Source organism: Columba livia, chromosome 2 (genome assembly GCF_036013475.1).
Source record: "Columba livia isolate bColLiv1 breed racing homer chromosome 2, bColLiv1.pat.W.v2, whole genome shotgun sequence".
NCBI lineage: Eukaryota > Metazoa > Chordata > Aves > Columbiformes > Columbidae > Columba > Columba livia.
In genome coordinates, this window is record NC_088603.1 from 30127902 (window position 1) to 30146087 (window position 18186).

Consider the following 18186-nt stretch of genomic DNA (forward strand, 5'->3'; position numbering starts at 1 on the left):
AAAAAAATGTTACAAACATGTGGTACTTTTTTTTTTTTTTTTTTTTTTTGAGAGCAAGCCACAATCTTTATGTGGCTAATTTGTACAAGTAAGACCGTAGGGTCAGGGTGGAAGTACTGAAAGTTTAGAGGTCATCGTGCTCCCTTTGTGTGGCCCTTGCTGATAGTGTCACTCCAGGGGGACTTTTGCTGAAAGCCTGTCCCTGTGTTTTGGCAGATATCTTAGTGGTGTTGTTGGTGGTAAGTGCTGGTGTGACTGAGGTGTTCTGTGGATGGCACCTCTTGGGCAGTGAGGTTGTGTGAGATTCCTGATGTGGCTCTGGTATCTTGTCCGTTTTCTGTCTGCCCTGTGCTGCAGCTGCCAATGGTGTGCTGCCTCTTGTAGCCATCCCTGCAGTGAGGAGACAGTTCACTTGCCTAATTCTCCCTTCTGTTTCTTATGCAGCAAAAGGACATGGGAAGGGATATACAGATAAAAATCCTGGCTGGAAGATCTCAGTAGGGTTGGGCTGCAGCAGTTTTTCAATTTCTTTCTTGTGTCTTTCTTGTCTGGTCCTTAAAAGTGTTCCTGTGGGTGGCCCAGCCCCAGACAACAGTAACCATTGCTTCCAAGAGTCCTGTTGGTGTTACTGGTTTTGATCTGCTTCTGGCTCCATAGAGCCCTGGCTGTAAGCCTCAAAGTGTGGGCTTCCTTTTTTCAGATAGCTCCCTGAGCAACTTTGCAGAAAAAGATCATCTATTCTCAAAGGTATTTTCTCTGACTTTATAGAAAAGGTCTTGGTCTGCTGCCGCTTCACTAGGAATGAGCAGAAAGCCTTTGATATTTGAAAGCTGAGCTGTTATCATCAGATACATTAATCACATGGTAGCTGGTCAAAAGTGTCCGGTGTTAGATAATATCGCTGAAAAATGCTTCACTTTCTTGCATTGTCCTTTCCAGCAGGGCTGTTTGTGCAGTCTGTGCCTTCAGTTTTGGATTAGGTAACTATAAGAAATCCTAGACACATATTAGGTTTACTGTATCAAAATGTGTTTCTCATGAATGATTTTCAGTGTTTACTTTTAATTTACTCCACATTGGTAAACTTATTCTGCCAACTATTTATAAAATATGAATGCAAACAAACCCCTGAGGTTCAAACTGAAAAGTTTTTACAGACTTCATTATGTTTACTTTCTATTAGTCTTATACTCATTTATTCCTTTTTATTAAGGTGCTGTGGCAGTAGCTTGAAGCGTGTTGGTTTTTTTTCCTTGCTCCTCTGCAGCTCAAGAACATGAGGAAAACATAGAACTGTGACCAAAGAAATAAATTTCATTTTTCTTGTGTCCAAAGAAACCAAGTTGTAGATTTCATGAAAACATGCAGTCTGAGTTGCCCTGTGCTTTCACCCATTCCAAGTATTGATATGGGATCTATGGACTCTGTACCTGACCATGCTGTCCAGGTTGCTGTCTTGAGATACTTGATACTTAACTAATTAAGACCTCAAGATCTTTTATGAAAAGAAGATCAAGACAGGTGTAATAACTAGAAAGCTGCAAACAAATAACCTCACTTCTTAGTCTCTATGGTTGAATAATTCTGTATGCATTAGCAAAATAAATTACAAAGCAAGTGTGCTTAGGCACTACATCCAGAGGGACTCCATTTTGCAGCTAATTTATTACTTGGTTTCATGTTAGTTGGCCTGTCAGAGGAGCTACTTGTCTCCTGTGTGAGGTGTTATTCTTACTAGATGCTGTTCTCTGCTAACAGAAATAAAGTTTTCCAAGTTTAACAATGAGGTACTGTAAAGCCCATAGAAGTGAACAGCCTAGCATGGGGCAAACATCATTTGTGTAGCAAAAAAAAATGTGCCTTTTCATTTTTGTGTTACTGGCTTAGGTTAAGTTTTCCTCTTATGGTTCATGGAAGGACTGGAACAACCAAAGCACAGAGTGCTAACAAATGCTGGCTTTTGCACTGGGCAGGAGGCAGATACTTGTGCTGCTGAGTCATGGGCAGTTTGGGTTTTGTCCTTAAAGCTCCAGCTTCCTGGGTCAGGTGAACATATAATTAGTACAAGGCTTGGCTTTTGTCTTGTAATTGTACTGTTGGAGTCCCAAGAGCTTTGCATTGTTTCAGTGTACGTCCCCAACCTGAACTCTGGGCAGTAAAACTGAAATATGGTGTCAGAGGGTTGGTTGGTGGGGTTTTTTGCCTGCCGTGTGTAGCAGCTGGGGCTTAAAGGAAAATACTGTACATTCCTCAACTTGCTGCAAAATCATCAAAGCTGGCATGCTGGGTGTAAACAACCCCGCACAAAATGCAGCAGGGTGTGCTGGGAGCTGCCTGGTGCACCCAGCCTCGCGGCGGCACCACAGCTGGGACCAAAGCAGAAGCCCATGGCTTGTTGCCGTTCCTGATGCCAGAAATGCAATAGAGCTTTATGTCAGAGACAGGGTTTAAGCTTTGCCCTTGGCAGCTCTGTTCAAAAGGCACTTTCTTTTAAATGATCAGGAGCAATGTTTTGGCCACACTAGCTCATTCAGGCATCTGAATTGCTGCTAGAAGTGTCAAGCGTGAGGGGCTGTGGAGCTGAGGTCTCATGTCAGACCCATGTGTGAAATTGAGTGTAGTTTGCATTGCGACTGGGTGAAACTCTGCCAAATAATTCAAAATGTAGTAACTGGCAGCAGTTCAGACACAGATCATCATCTAACTGTTATTCTGTGTGGTGTGGTGTTTGTTGGGTGTTTTCGGTGTGTGTGTGTGTTTTTTTGTTTGGTTGTTTTTTTTTTTTTTTTTGGTCTTTATTTGTAATAATTGCTGGCACAGTAGAGGAATGTGGATTCTTTTATTTTTGCTGTGTAGCCTTGCAAGCCTTGTTGCATAAAGAGGGCCTGCTGATTTCAAGTGAAGCAGTGTTCACTGAAGTGGTAATCTTTTATTTGCTTCCAGAGAGGTGTAGATGTAAATAAATTAATCCTGAATTGCCAGCTCACTGTTGGCAACCCTCTGTTCGAGTTCAGGCACGCTCTTCACAGTCATACCTGTGTGCCGAGTTGCTCCTGGCTAATACTTGTCTACCGAAAACCTTGCTCAGTGCAGGCATTGTGAGTTACCAGTTCCTAGATTGGCTCAGATGGAAGAAATAGTCTTCCACCTATTTTACCTATTAATTACAGGGCCAGGTACTGAATGATCCAGAGCCCTGTTAGGAGAGGTGGATGCTCCCCTAAGAATGGAATGCTGTTTGCCCATCGCTCTGAACACATCCCTCACCACCTCAGGTTTGTGGTTAAAAACAAAACCCTTATACATCCTGAGTATTGACAACAGAGAGAGACGAGAGAGAGATGTGCAGAAATAAAACGAAGTAATCTTTTCTCTATTTCTAATGGGTAATTTTTTGTTTGGTTGTTTTTTATTTTACTCTCTCCTCTCTCCCCTTTAATTGAGCCACAAATTTTTTGAGGATACTTGTGAGAAGTACAAATAATTCATCCTGAAACTTGTCTTTGTTAAACGATGCTCTTGATTAAGAGGTTGCATGTCCTCATTCTCATGGAAACTGGATATTTTAAGTGTCTGGTCAACATTTTTCATTCCCCTGCTGTAAATTTATTGATCAATTAATTTTTCATGACATTTGTTTTAGCACTCTTTCTACCAGGCCTACTACTTTTTAAAGCTAGAAGAGCTGATGCCATTTTGGTCAAGGTAGAGCTGGCCCTGTCAGAGTGATGGCATCCCTGGTGCTTATCAAACTGCAAACAAATCACAGAGTGTATCTTCTGCCTAGCAGGGCTGTGTTTACATCAGTATAGAAGTCTATTTTGCTACAGAAGCTGGTTTACCATGTAAACCTATAAAACAAATGTTTCAGTATTATAGTACGTTTAGGTGATTTAACTCAGCTATGAAACATCTCCAATGTTAATAAATTTCTTCAGACAGAAAAACTGGAAGTCAGGAATCTTGGAGGTGGATGTTTTTTTTGTGGTGTGGTGTTTTTGTTGGTTTGTTTGTGTTTTTAAAACAAACCAACCCCTCTTATTGCAGAGGGGATTCTAAAAATATTACTTAAATGACTAGAAACCAAGGAAAATAAGTTAAACTGTAAAATTCACTTTTTTTTTCAGTGCTTGTAAATGAGACAGGCCTTACTTAAGACAAACTGCTTGGTGCCTTTTCAGGGTTTCTCTGCCAGGTTTTGTGGAAGAAGAATTGAAGTTTACAGTATAAGTGTGCGCTGAACCTCGTACTTAGATTATTTAGAAGTGTCTGGTAGAGAATATTATTTCAAATCATAGCAGAAATTTCCATTCCATTATTCAGCAACAATGTTGGAAATAGTAATAGTTTGGTGACTGTTTTTAAAAGATATCTTGACTGCAGAGACAGATATATTGTGTTTCCTTTGAAAAAAGGGAAGAACAGAAACTTGTTTTCTTTTTCAGATAAGACAGTTTCTATTGTCTGTCCTTGTACAAAGCCTGGAGCTGTGAGCTGGGAGGAATCCCAGGGACCAGTTAATCTGTGCCTATGTGCTGATGTGAGGTCAAGTGTATTCAGCCCTCCCTAACAAATGTTCTGCTAGTGTCTGCTCTTAAAAACCTTCAGGGATGATTTTCCAGTCTCTCCAGCTACTCTAACTTGATGTTTCATCTGTTTCTCAGTGCCTTTAGAATTTCCTAGAGTATTTGAGTGTAAATTATTGCAAACTAGGCTAAAGTTCTTGTTTTCCTGTTCCTAGCAGGCATGAAAAATAATTGCTTGCAGTCACCTTTTAGTTTGAAAACTGATATTATATCTGCCTTTGACTTACTGCAGTTGGAGCTTTCCATCACTTCTGTTACTCTATTCTGAATTTCCTATGTGAAATTTTGATGCAGTAGAAATGGGGTCTAACTGATAAGACAGAGTTTTGATGAAGCTTTATTAGAGCTGTAAACTGGAGATGCACACTTAGAGTGTAATTACAATATACTTACGGGTTCCATTCTGGATATCCAAATGCTATTTAATTTCACTCTGTCCTTTCCAGAGCCCTCTTGCATACTTCTCACTGGGTTTTTCTGCACCCCTTCCAAAGCTGAATTTACTGTAGTGTTACTCTGGTTTAACATGAGCAGCTGCTCAATCAAGAAGGCAGAGGGAGAGGCTGCAAAATGATTAAGGGAAACTAAATTCCTTACAGCTTTTAACTTTTGCATAAAGATAAACAAGAGTACACTAGACTTTCTTATGGGGATGCAGGAGAGGCTTGGAGGTGTGAACACTACTCAGACCATTATGATAATCTAGAAAATGTCACCCTGAATTTCCTGCAGTCATCTTTGTTCTCCTGGCTGAGATAAGGCAGGAATGTTTTACTTAACACTAGATGATATTATCAAACATTTGAAGTCTTTAGAAAGAGACGTGTTACCTGTGCGGATTATTTAATCAAATACTGCTGTGAAAAAAAGTGCGAATGTTATCTCTAATTTAAGATCCCCCACCAGTCCTTGCCTTTTATTCAGCTACTTTACCCACTCTTTCCATCCAATGTCCTGTGCTCCTTATGGGCATTTGGCAGCAAACTAGTTTGCTTTTTCCCACCACAGGTATTCATTAAATCGGCCAAAAGGCCAGGAAATCCCCCACCACATCTGTGATCAAGGGTTATCACAGAGTTTTAGCATTTGTTAACAGTACACCTCAACAGATTCCAAGAGATGTCTGTTGTAAGCAAATTGACTGAATTAATGTTCTTTAAGTGGCTGTCTCTTCAAAATATAATTTCTTGCTTGTTCATCCTTGTGTCACTGTAGCTGCGAACAGCAGCTGTAGTGAGAGTAGAATAATTTAAGAATTTAGGCTGAACTCCTAAGTGTTGAAATGAAGCAAATATTTCATTTATGCTGTGTGAGTGGAACAGCCAGTTTCTCTCCCAAGGAGAATAAGCACAAAGCTGAACTGAAATTACTCATTGTTTGTTGCATTTGCATTCAGCAGGAGAGCCTGTGCATAGAGAGCCAGCATTGCTGAATCACTGATTGTGATTTGCTTTCCTACAATAGTGAGAGGTGATGGGTATGAATAATGCTGAGGTCTAAATGTGTATAATTCTTATGCTGCCTTTATTCTCATGGATATGTGGGATCTTGCCATGTCAACAGCAATTCCTCCCTCCCCCTTCATCTTCATCAGTCATTTCTAAAGCTATTTGCATGTGAATCCCTATGGGCACCCCTTGCAACACTGTAACTGACCTGCTAAAAGTAGGTCTCCTAGGCTTTCAATCATCTTGCTGCACATAATAGCTAAATAATCCTGCTTGCCTGCAAGAAAATGACCTGTACATTGAAGGAAAGGGCAGATGAAGGTTTTTATACTAACTGCCTCAGATAGGCACTATAGTGTGGAGCAAATATCACAGAAAAGCTCTGAAAGTGCTCCCAGCTTCTTGATGTGCAGACACCACCCAGTAAAGTGCTCAAGGTATTGACTGCACTCATTGTGTTAGGAAAGGGTCCACAGTGTCTGCTCCTCTGGAGACTCCTCTGGGTTGTCCTGCTTCCTGACATGTATCTCTGCTGGCAGGCACAACTGGTTACTAATTAAGATAATTAATCATATTAAGTTAGATGTGTTCCTAGGTCTTGGACATTAGATAACAGCACCTGACACCTATTGTAAAGTATGACTGCTGAAACCTTGTCCGAAGGCTCAGTTGGCAGCACAGCGTACTGTAGTACAGAAGATGCAGTTCTCAGATGGGTAACATCTGACAGTGTCATGCTAAACACTGCCAGGGATTTGGAGCTCTTATTTCTGCAGAAAGTGGAGCTTTGCCCTTAGTCTATCAGGAGAAAGCAGCATTGAGGTTTTGTAAAGCTGCTTTTGCTTGGAGGATGGTGCTGTGGGTGCAGCTGTTGCTGGTAACTGGAATGGTTTGGCATTACATTAGGCAAAATGGCATCACATAGGTAGTAGGGAGAAAAAACTTATGAAAAGCAGTTGTAGGAAATACTGTTTGGAAAAGCATATTCTTAGTCATTAACATACAACATAATTAATACTCTCCTGAAGAATTTACTTGTGGTGTTGTAATAAATATAGGCTTACTTGAACAATATGTAGAGCTATCTCAGCAAAATGATAACTCTTAATATGGAGCGAAGAAGTGGAGAATGAGCTGATAGTTTTACATACTGCCAATACCAAACATTCTAGGCACTGCACAGGGCAACCCACTAAATAGCATAAGAAGTTAAGAGCCATATCAATTGTATTTTTTCATTTTCCTTTTAATTATAGGGTTAATGACTTCTTAAAAGTTTTAGTCAGTGCGATATACTCCTGATCATTTTCCAGTTGAGCAGTGACAGTCAACAAAGCTTCTTTTTCAAGGTGTTCACACAAATAAATCCTTGGTATTGTTTGAAATATCAAGAGAGGGTGCTCCTGAACATCACCTGGATGAAAATGATCATATGATGCATAGATAAAAAGAAGGGGGAAAATAACCCACCTTTTTCTAGACACATTTACTCTTTCTCTTCTCATGAAGGAGCTTGTACAATTACAAAACTGTCTGTGTGGGGAAAGGGCAAGTACCTAATCTTTGAGGTTATTGAACCTGCTATCACCACACCTCCTGATATTAAGTTTTCCCATATCCTGAATGTTGACCCCTTCCTTCTGACACTCTCTTTACTTGTGGGACTTCCAGAGATTTTTCTTTTCGTGTCACAATTTTGGTCAGATCTACTTACTGAAATAATTGAGGATAGGTTTTTCATCTTGTTCTCCCAGCTCACCTACCCATTTTAAAATATTTTCAGAGAATCTTAACTGTGTTAGAAACCAGAGAATTTTTTCTAAAGAATCCTTATGCTGGTTGTAGAGATCATTTTGCTTCTGTAATTTGAGAGTTATTTGATGAATTGCTTATTCATGTCAGCTTAGGCTCTGGAAGCGTTCTTATGATGTTTTTGGCTTCAGCACTAAAAACGTTGTTGCTTTCTTGTAAATGAATATTTTCTTCCTGAAACAATTTCCTCAGTATTTTTGAGTGTATTTTCCCTGTGTTTTATTTTTTTTCCGTTATCACTGGGGGATAAAGCTAGCTGTTCTGCTCTTCTTGAAAGTGGGACTCGTGAAAAAATAAAGTAAAATAAATAGGAATTATTAATAAAAAAGTTGTTGATTTTTTTTTTTTTTTTCCCTCTCCTCTTCTGCTAAAACAAATTATAAAATATAATGTAAGTACATGGTCACAATTTTGTTTTGTGGTGTGGTGGTGATTTTTTTGTGTGTGTGTTGTGTTTTTGTTTTGTTTTTGTTTTTTTTTTTTTTGTGTTTGAAGTAATTTTGACTGCTGATTTTCTATTTTTCCTGCTTTGAGTGTGGCTTGGGAGAAAGGAGACTGACTTAAGGTTACTTAAACTTTCATGTGCAAATGTCCTCATTTACTTCAAAGAAAGTAATAACGTGTGAAAGTTATAGATCTGTTTAAGTCTCCACAGAGTCATTGTTTTTGTTTGTGTTCTTTCAGAGCTTGGAGGATATAAATTCCATATCCTTTCTGGGCAAACTATTCTGAAGCTGTTCTATACTTGCAGGTAGATGTCAAAGCTTGTGTGTTTTGTTTTGTTGTGGTTGGTTGGTTTATTTTTTGCAGCCATGTTAGTCCCTTCTTTTTCTATTCGCATCAGAAATAGCAAATGGATTGCAGTGAACAATATACATCAAAAAGATGGACGTAGTTTCAAAGCAAAGTGATTTCAAATGGATCTTTTTGAAACATTCTGTATTTTAAGACTGTTACATTTTTTTTTTTTCCCAGTTCTCCATTCACCTCCTTGTTTTCTGCTGTTCAATCCCACAGCCTTTTTTAAAATAAAAAAATAGGTGTCTGCCAGGCCTCATGAGCTTTATCCTACTTGGGACAGGAAGACGCGCTGGGTGTTAGCTGGTGTCTATTAGCATCTCTTTCATGGTGGTCAGAAACAGTAAACTTCATTTCTCAGATTCAGGTATGGGTTTTGTTGGTTTTGTTTGTATGTTTAGAAGCTATTTTTTAGCCAACAGGGAACAGAACAGAGTATAATTGTTAATTATTTCTAGGAGTAGCTGATAAAAATGAGAATGAACTAACAATGTATTCCAACAACCAAGACTCAGTCCTCAGAGTATCCTTATTAAAATACTTCTGAGGACTTAAATCTATGGAGGAAAATAATGGGAGAGTTATATGTATTATAAATAATTTTATAAACAAGAAAACAGTTCCTAAATTGTACTTGTTATGGTAAAAGTGGAAAAAAAACAGTCTGAGAGAGAAAGAATAAGTAATGAATGGTAAAACCTGATATTCTTTAACAGCCACAAAATAATTTTCCTTCTTGTCTTTAAGGAAGACAACGTTGCTCTAAATATACTGGAAAGGTGCTCCACCATTGTTTGTCCTGTTAAAGGAGGTTATGGAAAAAGGATAAATAAAAGAAGCTTGTTTCTGTTTCATGGATATTCTACCACTTAACATATAATGTCAATCTGCAAGAAAATGCCTAGACAGTATGAAAAGACTATTAGAAAGCATGAAGGACCCTTTAAGCTTGCCTGCTTTGAGAATCTTTAACAAAATAAGATAAAAATTGATGGATTGTTCTTTATTTCCTGGTGGGGAAAAGAAGTTTTTATAACATCAAAGACAACAGGAAAAAAAAAAAAAATCTACTGTTCCAGTAATAGTGTTTGTGGCCCAAAGGAACTACATTGAGTATAGTGTCTCTTGTGGGCTGTGATTTTCTTTGTATATAGTGCCTGAAATCTGTTCTACAGAGGTAGAATTCATTCTTCAGGTTGTATGGTAGAAATGGTGCACACATTTTTACAGTCTAAGCCTGGATGTATGTTTTTGCAAATATGGTATAATTGTGTAGATGCTTTTCATTACATAAATTATCCCAATAAATTACTGAACAAAAGGAAACCTAGTGAGAACTTTCCAGGCTTTGCATTTCTTTGGCCAATAACTAATTTCCTTTCACCAGAAAGACCTGATCTGTGCAAAGATCCTGTGAGGACTCTGTGCTTTCTTCCAGAAGAAATGGGTCTGAGTGTTGGGAGAGACTGGGGAGACAGTGCAACACAGGATCTCCTCTGGGAGAAAGCACAACCTCCCTTTGTGATTAAAGGAAGTGGTTCTGGTCTCTTTCATGATTTGATGTACTGTGATAAGATTACTTGAGGTTTTGTTACATAGTGAAAGCTTGAGTTCTGCAGATGTAATTTGCCTCTAGTAGAGGAGTGGTATTCTTTAAAAAACAAGCATGTGGTACGTTCATGTAGCATGGGATTGAAACTGTTGGAGGGTGGACATAGCTGGTCTGTTATTGCTAAAGAGCAATGGAAAGCTCATGCTTTCACTCCTCATACACTTGATGAGAAAATAAAGGAATTTGAAATTGTGAAATGAATTTAAAAAATGTGTAAATTATATTTCTAAAATCAGCTCAGGCAGCAAATTAGATATACGGAAAACTGGTTTCTAGAGTAGTCTCTCCAAAAGAAGAATAAATCACAGCTTAGGAAACCTGTAGAAGCTTGCATTGCTGCCATCCATGTTGAAGTTGTTCTTCAGTTAAAGAAAATGCTCTACTATGCATAGATTTTTTTTTTATATTTTTTTTTTAACTCAAAGCCTTTTGCCAGAACAAAAATAGAATTACTTGCAAAACTAAAAATACAAGCATAGCTTTATTTTTCACATAATTTATTGCTGTTTTTTTCTGAAGATCTCTCTAGTTCATTCAGTATGTACATACCTTATCTCCTCCATTGACAAGATGTTACTTTTTTTTGCCTTTCAAGAGCATAATTATATCTGACATACAGTAAATGCAGAAAAAATATTAAATTAGGCTAAGTGATTTGAAAGAAAATGCCAATGAGGCATTATATTTAGCATTTGAAAGCATCTATCCAGAGCTTTTGGATGCAGATGTTAATATATGTGGAAACTTACATACCTCAAGACTCCTCTTGAAATCTTTTCTCAGATTTTACTTGTAAAAGGCCTTATTGTTGATAAAGATATTAATTTGTTGTACTTGAGACTAAAGAGTGAGAACACTGTTATCAACCAGGCCGTGCTCTCTGGAAGTCCAATAAAAAACTTCTTAACTTTTTTTTTTAAAGAAGTGGAATGTTTGTTTGATTTTAAGACCGTGTGTACTCAGTCTTAGGATGCTTTTGTTTTTCTGAAAAATCTACCCTTGCCAGTAAATGTTCTCATTTTGCTAAGCGTTATCTTTAACTGTTTCCTAGCTTTCAATTATGTGTAAGTTGTCAGGAGTGATACAAGTTGAAATGATGTCCAAATTAGGATTTATTTGGTAAATGTGGACATTTAGAATCTAGGTAGAAACTGGTACTCTACATTCTTTATAATGCAGGAGATGAGACTGCCACTGTTTCCCTTTTTCTCCATAGAGCTAGTTGGTGTTTGTCATCTTCTAGAAGAGTCTTTTAAGTTCTCTTTTATTTCTACTGAATTTTCTGATCCTTAAAGTGATAGTAAGTTACAGAAATGTTTAAAGCATTATCCTCTTTATGAATGAAATACCATTTATGCAGACTGTCCTTGAAAATTTGTGGACTAAAATAACATGTTCTTTGTCTATTTATCTCTGACTTTGAACATGCTTTGCCACTATTGAACTTGTATTCACAACCACAAAGTAATAAAGCTAGAAGTGATTATTTTTAAATCAAAGCTAAAAAGGAAGCTGAAATGTTCTTGTAGATATTCTGAAAATAAATTTTCCCTCCCCAACAAACTCCCAGATATCATAGGATTCATAATAAAATGTTATCAAGATGACATTTAAGAAGTAATTCAAGGGACTGTTCATGAGTTGGCTTCCAACAGAAGTTACTCTAGAGCATTCCTCTGATGGATTTCTATAATAAATATACTGCAAATACAGTGGATAACCCTAACTTATTTTAAGATAATATTTGATCTGTCTATATGGTGTGTATGTCTCTGACAATAAGAGACAGGGTGACAGGGCTCAATGACCTAGTCTTACTTTTTTTTAAAATTATTGCCAGCAGTATTCTTTCAGCACCTCTTGTATGGTTCCACTGCAAACCCCTGGTGCTTCATGTAAGTGTATAGCTCAGTAGCAACTTTGGCCATATCCTAGAGGACTGTTTTATCTCAGTAATGCTTTGGAACCATGGTAAAGATGGATCCTTTTGAAAAGCAACACCTGAAAGGGAAATGCCTAGCATATTTCTTATAGTTAGACTATCTATCATAGGTAATGTATGCTAAGTATTGTAAATTCTAGGCAAAAGCTTCATGCCAGAGGACCATGCTTATAGGGAGGAGTAAGGGATCAGATCTTAGAAGGAGAATGAGTAGAAGAATAATAATTTGCTATTGTTGTTGAAAACTTTTTTTTATCTTCCTTTGAATTATTAGAATCTCTTCAATATCAGTGTTTTGCATCTGAAGCCCAACTCCAGCCTTGCATGCCCTTTCCCAAGCCTGCTGGAGGACAAGGATGTTTGTTTTGAAATACAATAATCTTGCCCCTAGTTGAAAAATCATTTTCATTCAACTTGAGCTGCTGAGGTTATGTGCAGTTTTTATCTACCTTACTATAATGACATCTCATCAGTCTCTTGATGCAGGAAAATTGGAGGTCAGGCTAGGTCTCTCTCTTACTTGGTGTTCAATCATCTAGTTGATACGGATTCATTATTAAATTGCTTTATGTAAGAAAAGTTGAAACCAAATACATAAAATATGATTAAAACTATTACCCCTAAGACAGTGTGTGTGCATTTTCCCCTCCACCTTCATATTGTAATGTGAAAGTATGCTTGGAAACCACAGTGATGGGACGCGACAATAAACAAACAAAAAAACCCCACAAACAAACAAAAATTCACCACAACTCAGGGTAACAAAAATCAGTTCTCCTATTCCAAACTAACAAAAACAGAGAAAAGTCTGCTAAAGCAAATATCTTAGATTGTGGCAACAGAACTTAAAAGACTGGATCTGCCTAAAGACAGTCTGCAAGTCCTTGCTGAATGAATTTGTACAAAGAGCTAATGAAGACAAACAGGTCTATTTAGCATTGCTGGAAAGCTCCCATTCAGTTTGCAGCTGGCATGAATGTTGTCAGTCAGAAGACATAAGCAAATGACAAATAACTGAACATGTGGAAAAAATGAGATGACAATGAGCTGATTTCTCATTAGCACTTCTTTTCTTCTTCTTTAGGTATTATAAACATATTATTCAGGGTTGGTTGTTCTGACCTCAGCCAGTCATGTCAGTAAGTCACACTGAAGCAGTGTGCAGATTGGAAGCTGCTGCCAGGGTGGGAGGGCAGACCCCCTCCATGGAACCTGGGCACTTTGCATCCTGAGGTATTTGCAATTCTCTGTGCTCCCAAAACAACTTCCATGGGGCACAAGAAAAGAAAATCCTCTGAAGGGGGTTTCTGTGAAGTGCTAAAACAGTTTTCTTGATCTGATTACAAAGCAAGCCATTTTTATGAAAACTAGAGGAAGGATTACTGTCAACAGTAGGGCTTGACAATAGTTTAAAGTGTATTATCAAACCTATTTATTTTTCTTTTTTTCAGCATTCACACATTTTTCTGTTTTTTTTCTTCAGATAATTGAAGTTATTAAATAACTCTCAATTAGAAGCAATTACAAATGTTAAAGGATTGCCTAGAGAGGCCTTCTGCTGTAGACCAGATCTCTCAGCGGTATAAAAGGCCATGGACTACAGTGCTTCAGATTTGGCTTCACATCCAGTATGAAAAATGGGACTATTTGGGTACAATGGATAATTTTGCATTCTAGAAACTGGAATTCAACAGAAATGGGATATTTTCAGCCAATCTGTGATATCTTCAAACATCTGAAAGCTGTCTAAGATTTGGTGTCTGGTTCTGTTGTCCTACCTTGCTTCTTCCCCCTGATCAGATCAAAGCAAGAAATTGGATTGGGCTACACATGCCTGTGATATCCATATATGATGTTTCATTTTAATGAGAGTTTAAATCCTAAAGCTGGAAAATGGAAGTTTTTGTTTTCTAAACCCAAGTGGTCAGTCCAGCTGAATGTGCCATCTTTTTCAATTTTTAGTAATTAAATATTTGTGGGTTCGTTTGGGTCTTCTGTTTCTCTTCCACTCTCCCAAATCACTGGACAACTAGTTTCAAAGTGTTTTTCATGTTATATTGTAGGTTGTCCAGTTTAATACTACTGAAAGGTGTGTATTTGTCTGTTTATATGTATAGAAAGATACTGATATGATCAAAATGTTGCTTCTGCTCCCTGAGGAGAAGATTACAATGGTCAGCTGGTAGATCTGTTTCTTCCACATGCTTCAGGTCCACCACAAACTATTCTAATTATTAGTCATCCAGAATTTATAGTGCTATTTTCTTTTCTTGCTTCCCCTTTCCACATAATCATCAGTAATCTTAAGTACCTACAGGCATTTGGAAATCCCACTTGGTGTTATTTACTTTTTTGAAATCATGTTGAAAATATATCCCTTAGCCTTTCTACATATGTGAAGGATGATACTTCCTTACCTTTAACAGATGAATTTTGCATATTTGGGGGAACCTGGGCTGCCCCAGTAATACCCAACATGTGGTTAAAAACCAACCAAACAAAAGATCTGTTTACTGGGGCTCCTTTTAGTGCACTCAGCTGTGCTTGGGGGATAAATCTTTTCCTCCATGGGATGGGAGGCACCTGCTTTTGCTGTCTAGTCATGCTGTGGAGGTGTTAATATTTCTCTGACTCTAAAGATAAATTCAAATTTTACAATACAATAGAGATTGTGTAACTTCAGGCTGCTGCCAAAAGGCTCCTTTTGTGTGTCTTCTTCCCAGTCTTTGTGGTGTGGCTTGTTTGTTTGTCTGTTGATTGTTTTTGTTGTTTGTTTGTTTGTTTGTTTGTTTTTCCTCTGAGCCAACTGTGCTTTGGCTGTGGCTTGGGACTCTACTCCCAGGGGCTGCCTTTCTTCTGCCCCTCTCTGCACTCCCACCACTGCTTGTCCTATTTCCACCTACCTGCACAGAAGCTAGTGATGGCAGAGAGGAATTCAGGAATACCTATCTTCACTACCTCATTGGCAGGGTCCTCTGCCAGGCTCCTCTTCCATTAGGATGAGTGTTGGTGCTGCCAGACCTGGTCGTTGCAACTTCCCTTTCTTCTTTTCAAGTTTATTTTTGTGGCCTTAGGGAGACCCTGGATGGTCAGTGATATATAAGGAAAAAAAAAAAAAAAAAGTTGCTCAAAACCCCCAAAACATCCTCAGAGATAATGGTCTTTTTGTGCTAATAAGGCCAGTGTTCCTGAGAGATACTCTCTGTGCTATTATGTGCTGGATTATGTGTGAATTTGGGTCTCTGCATATTTTAGCAGCGTATGTATCCATGAAAGCACAGTGAATCAGTCCCTTTCTCCTCTGAGTCAAAATACATGGTCATAGTCTGTGGGGAAAAAAAAAATCTGCCAACAAGAAGTACGCTGGGCAGGAAAAGAAGAGCTACACTGAAAGCACTGACCTGGGTCTGCTCGAGCCTTTTGGTGCTTTCCAGTGTGGCATGGAATCATATAGGCTTTTGTACAGTGGATGTGTAACATACATTCAGAATTAGTAATGGCAGTTGCAGTGTTACCTTTCTTAAGGTTTCCAAGGCTAGTTGTGTGTAATTTTTAATAAAACAGATGCATATCTTTACAACCTGTGTTGTTTAACACACCTCACTTTGCCTTTGTTACTTTTTTATTGATCATAAAAATTAATTATTGTTCAGTATTTGAGTACCTTAATCAAAGCCATACGGGCACTGTAAAAACTAAGTTTGAAGTTATATCCCATCCTCAGATAACTTGTACCCCATTCTGCAAAGATTGTAGGCTTCTTCTACTTAAGTGATCACATTCCCATTGATTTAGTGTTACTTTTAACAGGAATTAGGTGGTTAAATAAGTATATTGGAATGAGTCTTCTGATATTAATCAAGAAAATAAACAAATGACAGAAATAACAAGCGAAGAGGGATAAAGATAGCAAAGGATGCATAGGGTTAAATTCCTGCTTAGGATCAGCTTTCTTTGCTTCCTGACCCTGCCATAGACTGCTTGTGTGTCCACCTTTTTAGCAAAATGAATGGATAAAGTAGGGATTTCCTCCCCTGCCCCCATGTGTGTGGTGTGTGTTTGTGAGGAGTGTTGTGTGTTTTCTGTTTTGCTTGTTTGTGTGTTGTGTTTTTTTTTTATTTTCCTCATTTAGATTAAAATGTTCTTCAGCTACAGTATTTTACTATTAGTATATATGCCAGGCAGTACATCCTGGGGTCCTAATTTGGTTACAGACTCAAAATAGCACTGTAATAGTGTTTAATGATGATCATGATGGGAAGATACATGTTTAACACTACACATCTCAGATAAATTTTGGGAATGTTTCTTCTTTTGTGGTGTGGGTGATGTCGATGGGATCCCATTATTCTGGCTGACCATAGCCACTTTTGTTGTCATTTTGTTTTGAGGCATGCTTTTTACATTCAGTTTTCACTGCAGGAAATCTGATTGTGTAGTCTTGGAGAATTACACTGAGGGGAAACGGTCTGAGGCTGGTCTTACCTGAAACATGCCTGCAGCATCTTGAATTCTGTAGACTGTGTCAATGCGTGGTTGAGACTACTAGGAACTTCCCAGGTTAAAGTTGTGATTTGCAAGCAGCTTGAGTGATGATCCAGAAGATTTAAATATTGCTAGGGTACGAGCACTGGAATACTATAAAATTATTGCTATAAGTGTGAGGGTGAAAAGAGTACATGAAAAGAAGACAAAAAGAGAATCTATGAAGTGACTGATTTTTGGGGTAGAGGAATAGAAAACATGCACATAAGCCTTTTATTGTAAATAAAACAGAAGCAGCAAACTTGAATTATCAAGTTATAAACTCATATACCCTATCAACAGGTTAGTGCAGTAGAGAATTTAAAAAAAAGTTCTACTGCAAGAACTCTGTCTTTCTGTGGTGCATGCTGTGTGATAAAGGATTTTCTTTTCTCTGTGTGGTCCCATTTGATTACAATGCTAGGAGTGCCTGGCCACATTCCATATATAATTAATTGCAGCTTTGGTTTCGTGTTGCATCGGGGCCAGGTTGCCTCTGCCCCGGCACTTGTTCACATCTTCAGACAGCTTTCCACCACGCCAGCTGGGGAGTGAATGGAGCCTTTCACAGCAAGCCTAATAAGCATGAATGGTTGAGTCATTGTCCTTGTTGGCTCTCTAGTTAATCTAGTGACAAACAAGGTTGGAACTGCTGCAGTTGACATTCTCTTTATTGCCTGTGTTTTCAGCGTAAACACTGTGTGTAAAGGGATTTCATCTTTTTGCCAGCTCATTTCTATTTCTTGCTGGTTTTGGAAGGAGTGTACTCTTTATGAAGAGGTACCGGTAAAAGCTGCTGTGTGTTATGTTCATTTGTTTACTTTTAGTTTCCAGCAAAGCAGACAGTTTAATACCTCAGGTTGTGTGTTCAGATTCCAAGTGTTATAATTTTTTCATTCCTTCTGAGGTTTAGTTCTCTCCGCTCACATAAATGACTTCTGCATTGCATGGGAAGTTAAGTTACACTTTAGTTCTTGATTGCTTATATAGGGATGTGTTTCTGAACATTTTTTTTCTTTTTTTTTTTTTTTAAAGGAGGTCTCTTTCCTTACAGGGAAAATGTCATAGATGTGAAAAGAAATATTTATTTTCAGTACTTTTTGGTAGATGCAAAAAGTAGCAGAAAAAATATTCAAACACAGAAATTCTATAACAATAGATAATGACCCTTCTATGAGTAATTTTCAATTCCATATGTATAAAACAGTTTTTTTTGCAGAAATGCAAATAAGTTCAGTGTAGTGTTTGAAAACCATATGTGTTTTCATAAATACTCTTGTTCAGTGATGGTATCTTAAAAGGGTTTTTTCAAGCCTTTTTTGAGCTCAAAAGGAAGAACAGGTGCTAACTTTTCATTTCCTTATTTTCCAGTTCTTTCAAAATAAAAAAAAGGAAAAGTGAGGCTAAAGGGCAAAAACAACATCCAGCAAAACTCCTCACTGACAATCTCGTCATTTATGGAGC

At 38.0% G+C, this 18186-nt stretch overlaps 1 long non-coding RNA gene across 1 annotated transcript in view; it reads left to right on the plus strand.

The window, feature by feature from the left end:
* Window positions 1-75: 75 nt before the first annotated feature.
* Window positions 76-18186, plus strand: part of LOC135578447 (uncharacterized) — a 54351-nt gene continuing 36240 nt past the window's right edge. Inside the window, exons 1-3 of the long non-coding RNA XR_010470052.1 lie at window positions 76-239; window positions 8243-8597; window positions 8864-9011. This is a non-coding gene — a long non-coding RNA (uncharacterized LOC135578447). The remainder of the gene's footprint in view (window positions 240-8242; window positions 8598-8863; window positions 9012-18186) is intronic.